This window comes from Akebia trifoliata, chromosome 16 (assembly GCF_017979445.1).
Source record: "Akebia trifoliata isolate Shusen 1 chromosome 16, ASM1797944v1, whole genome shotgun sequence".
NCBI classification, from domain to species: Eukaryota; Viridiplantae; Streptophyta; class Magnoliopsida; order Ranunculales; family Lardizabalaceae; genus Akebia; species Akebia trifoliata.
In genome coordinates, this window is record NC_141390.1 from 28,641,699 (window position 1) to 28,647,044 (window position 5,346).

A 5,346-nucleotide genomic window follows, 5' to 3' on the forward strand; every position below is an offset into this window, starting at 1 on the left:
ATTTCCCACACTTTTGGCTCCCAAAAACACTTCCAAGGTTTGAAATTATGGTTTGGTAACGATTCTGCTTCCCCCCAAATCTAGAAATTGAAAATGGGCGCAAACCAGAAGCTACTAAGACTAAATTCCCATTTCTAGTATTTGGGGAACGAAACTAAAATATTCATGATTTTCCAATGAGACTAAAATATCCTCCAAAATGTTTATAAATATAAAGGTGATTATTAAAAAGATCAAAACTTTTAATATAATTATCCAAATATTGAAAGAAGTTCTTTCTTGTGAAAACACTCCCACCAATGCTAAAGCTCAATCACATTAAGAGATACGTCTTTAACATAATCACTTTTATTATCACAATACACATTCTTTTGGAACTTCATCTCGCTCTTTTAGAACTCTCAACTTACACGTTTCTTCTAATTGAGGCTGAAATCAGCCTTAATCGTACATTCCTCTCACTCTTTGCCTCACTAATCGCTTATTCTTGGGTTACTCTATCCCCCAAAGCTGTATCAACTTGGCAATCAAAATTTTAAATGTGCTTAAATTAATACATTTCATATGGCTATGTTAAGTTATATATGGACAGTATATGGTTCCTATCCGAGATCTTAATTAGAATGAAAACAATGTTAGAATCAAAATCTTCATTTTTGTCGATCAAAGTTTTTAATTTTTTTTTCAAAGAAGTAAACGAAAAATTAAGAGATTCGTCAAATGATGATTTCTTGTTCTCAAAGCATCTATTACAGTCTTGTCTCTACTCTTAAGAGTTCATGGAAGCATGAATTTCTTCAAGGGTCCGGCCCTTAGTTTCAGGTACAACCTTGTAGATGAACACAATGCCCGTTGCACAAATACTAGCGTAGACGAAGAATGTACCTGAAACAATAAACAAGTTCCCAAGCTCGTAAACTACAATTTTCATTTATAAACTCACTCTAAGGTCTAAACTTGGTTTTTTATCCATGATTGGCGCATGTCACCTTGAGATATGTATTTTGAATTGATCGATGTTAATATGTGAGTTTAGGTTGGATAAACGTCAGAGTGTAATTGGTAGGTACCACACCCGACTAGGTATCCCATACCGAGATAAGGAAACAAAAGGCAAGAGGTTGGCAAGACACCATTTCGGATCACATATCTCAAGGTGTGTGGAAACTGAAAGCTTTGCCGACACTCGTCACGTTGGATTATTTTTGTTTGAACTTAAAATATGAGCCTTATTAGATCTCCTTACCATAAGTGCTCCAAGCCATGAGGAAGTTGAAGGTGTAGGAAACCACCATAGAACCAAACCAGTTCACTAGTGTCACAAGGCTCCCTGCAATTCCCTTTATGTTTATAGGAAATATCTGAAACAGAATCAATAAATGTAAGAGATGCAATTTTATTGATGTTAATGCGAATTAATAGGATTAACGAATCGCTTGAGTTACCTCAGACATTATAACCCAAGGAACTGCACCCATTCCCATTGAGAAAGAACTAATGTAAAGCTGATTTTGATGAACAAATTATTTTAGAGAATTAGAACAAATTTATAGAATGGAATGCATTTCTAACTATATATGAAATCTGGTTACCAAAATGCCGATGAGCGCGAGCATTGGAACCCAATTTTGTAACAATTCATGGGCCTGGTTCAGAAATGAATCTTAATTTACTATAAGATGTTAGAGGAACCCAATGTAAAATCTATTTAAGATTAATTATTTATTTAAGAACTACCTTTAAATAGAAGGAAATCCCAGCTAGTATGCTTCCCATGAGCAATCCTGAAGCAGAAATCTGAAAATGGAAAATCAAAATTTTGTATTTCATCAAAATGCACCTAAACCAATATGCCAAAAGGCCTAGACCATTTGTCCTTAACCACTTAGGCATGTAACAAACCACCACGCTTCGCAGGCAGCCGATTTCCACGACGGCTTTCACTCTGGGTGGGGCAGTTCTCGGGACTTTTCTCGTAATCCTGTCCAATACCCTTTTCCCTGACTCAAACCCGAGACATGGGGTTGGCTATGATACCAAATTTTAGGTATCTAAACCAATATGCCAAAAGGCCTAGACCTATTGAAAATCGTCAAATTTAAGCCTTTAACCACTTAGACACATAACGTCTCACTAGTTTGTACCATTAGAAGAGGTCTTCTTCCAGCTCTATCCACCAAGCTTGCACCGAATGCGGTTACTACGACCTGAAAAAGAAAACAAAATTAGTTGGGGGAATTTCACAGAAGGATTATATGGGTTTTTGAGGAGATAATTGAGAGGTGAAAACCTGAATAATAGCATAGAGTATACTTCCAACATGAGGGGAAACTCCTGAAAGATCAGATGAATAAAGATTAAGAGTAGCCCAACTTTAGTAATAAATATCTAGTAAGAATGATTTGAAGAAAGGTTCGATTTACCCGCAGATACGAAAATCTGGCTCGCATAGAACAAGACTCCATTGATTCCTCCAAATTGTTGAAACACCATTAATCCAACTCCAACCTAATCAACGAATTCACTTTTGTTGCAAAATGGGTTCAACTATAAAAAAATAATAATAAAGAAAGAAGAGGAATGCCTAAACATTTATAGTAGTTTAAAGAGATGCTTTGAAACAAATCCATTATTGTAACTTTTGGGAGGAGTTGAAGGGTCTCGATATAATCCTGTCAAATACCAATAGAGTCGATAATAACATCTCTAGGCCTATATCGATATCCTTATATTTTCAAATTGTAATGGAGTTTGGGTTGGAGTAAGAACTTGGATTTCAGCCTCTTCTTGAGAAATATCAGCATTTTTTCCACGAAGTAGTTGTAACGCATCTTCGAAGTCTCTCTGTCGACCAACTATTGCCTAAAGCACATATATGCATATATTTTGTTATCTTCTTTCTACATTCCAATGGAAAACAATGAAGATCTTCATATCTACACTTCATTGCTTACCAGCCATCTAGGGGACTCTGGTACGAATGTAAGACCAACAAGTAGAGCAATGCACGGGATAATTCCTGCAAGCGTAAAACCAATATTTTTTCCATTAATTCTTCTAGTGTTTTGTTCATTCTTTATGTCGAAGATAATTGTTAGAATCCGATTTAATCGTTAATTAGTTTATGTTGAATCTATTTTTTTTTTCATGGTAAGCCACAAACAGAGGGAGGGGTGCAACACAAGGACTTCCCAGGAGGTCACCCATCCTAGTAGTACTACTTTAGCCCAAGCAGCTTAACTACAGAGTTCTTATAGGATCCGCTGCATTAGTGCTGGTACGATCGCACAAACATATTGTCTAAGTTATTTTTTGTACTTATTACTCCTTTATATAATGGAGCTTAGCTCTCTTTGTTAGGTCACAAAAAGAGGGAAGGTGCAACACAAGGACATCCAGGAGGTCACTCATCCTAGTACTACTCTCGCCCAAGCATGCCTAACTACGGAGTTCTAATGGGATCTGTTGCATTGGTGTTGGTCTAAGTTACTTTTTTGTACTTAGTTACTCTTTTATATAAAGGCGCTTAGCTCTCTCATAATATATCCAATTCAATAAAACTATTTTTCTCAAAAATTTCCCATGCATAAAACATATAAAGTCTCACTACTGAGAAATTACCAATTAGGGCAAGTGTACGCCATTTTATAAAAGTTCCTATTATGAATGCAACGCTTATCCCGGTAACTATCAAAAGCTGCATAGTAAGAAAGTAGTAAGTAAACCATGATTTTCACCTTAATTCAATGACCCACTTTTGTGCAATTTTTCGTCTACCTGATTTGCTGTTGCTAGAGCTCCACGAAGTTGTTTCGGGGTTATTTCAGATATGAACACCGGTACCTATTCATTCATCACTAAGTGTTCATTTCAGATTTAATGTAAATTCTCAGGAAAAATCAAAACATATTGAACGAAAGAAATCAATCCGTACCACGTAAGATAGTACACCAATACCATATCCATTGAGAAGTCTACCCATGTCGAGCAACACTGCTCCCTTCAATGATAATCAAATATAGAGTTGGAGACTAAGTTAAGGATTTGAAAAATTGGAATGTGGGGAGATTAAACATACCGCGGCTACGTGGATCAAAATCCAACCAACGATGCATACAATGGATGACATCCTCATAGCCTATTTTGATGAAAAAAAGATGAAAATTAAGCTTAAAATAACTCCTAAAGTTTTATATGATCTCATTAGAATGTCTCAAATTTTCTAGTTACCCCTTTTCGACCAATGTGGTCTGCAATACGCCCACTAGTAATTGCACCAAAAATTGCACCAATCGTCACTATGGATCCAAAAACCGAGTACTGCTCAAGTAGAAAACATTAAAAATTAAAAAAAAGTAATTTTTGTTTCAGTTTTATTGATCGAAAATCAAAATTCGATGTGGTAACAAATTTTGGATCAAATAAATACATTGAGAACATTATAATAAGAAAATATGAGGAAACCTCGGATAACGACAAGCCGAGATCTTCCATGATACTGTGTTGGGTAGGTGCAGAATAGCCTATCTACAAAACCAACAAATTTTATTCATTAAACAATCAGAATTGCAACAACATAAAATATTATAATTTAGCTATAATAAATAAAGCTATTGTTTAGGCCTAATTATTTACATAATTGGATCTCAATACTTACACTAGACCCATATTCGAAAGACCCACACACTGCAACTAATGTGCTGATCAGAACCATCCTTAAGCTGTCACTGCTACTCTGCGAATCACGATGTTCGATAAGCGGTACAGATGCATTTTCCTTCCCAACATTATTACCATTCTCCATATCTTGATTGGTCATCTCTTTTTGCACTGGTTTCTATACAACAAAAAACATAAAATGGTCAACAATCAGGAGAAAAAGTCTACCAATCATCTGGTTGATCTTTCTTCTAGTACAATTTTTGGGCTATGGCCCACTTAATGGAGTGTATCAAATGTAGTAGAGTAAGAGATCACATACCTGGTTTTGGTTTCTGAAAATGGAGAGTTGGATCTTTGATAGGAGTTTTAGGATCAAAGAAGAATAAGGAAGAACCCATCTCTCAATGAAAGATTATAATCAAAATTAATTATCAAAACTGCCTCTATTTTTAGCAAAGTTTTTGTTTTTTTTAATACTAGATTTAACAGATTAATATAATCTTTTTTATCTTAATTAGCTATCTTAGAATTTATTTTTTTATTTATTGGTTTGTGCTAATTACAAAGGGATGATGTGGAGATGAGTTGGATGTTTAGAGAGTTTCTCTCAGATCCACAATTTGCTCTCCCAATAAGTAGAATCAAAAGGAGTGGAGTCTTGGACAACTTCTCAACATGGTTTTA

The 5,346-nt window shown here is 35.3% G+C and overlaps 1 pseudogene across 1 annotated transcript; it reads right to left on the bottom strand.

The window, feature by feature from the left end:
• Window positions 1–664: 664 nt before the first annotated feature.
• On the bottom strand, window positions 665–5,119 carry LOC147383293 (sugar transporter ERD6-like 7; annotated as a pseudogene). The gene is made up of 19 exons (XR_015173379.1): window positions 4,982–5,119; window positions 4,658–4,837; window positions 4,465–4,527; window positions 4,231–4,320; window positions 4,079–4,138; window positions 3,935–4,000; window positions 3,778–3,843; window positions 3,622–3,697; window positions 2,955–3,019; window positions 2,770–2,862; window positions 2,613–2,672; window positions 2,424–2,529; window positions 2,291–2,334; window positions 2,145–2,207; window positions 1,738–1,797; window positions 1,593–1,646; window positions 1,446–1,505; window positions 1,247–1,361; window positions 665–885 (listed from the first exon to the last, which is right to left on the bottom strand). The product of XR_015173379.1 is annotated as a sugar transporter ERD6-like 7 (transcript).
• Window positions 5,120–5,346: the final 227 nt, after the last annotated feature.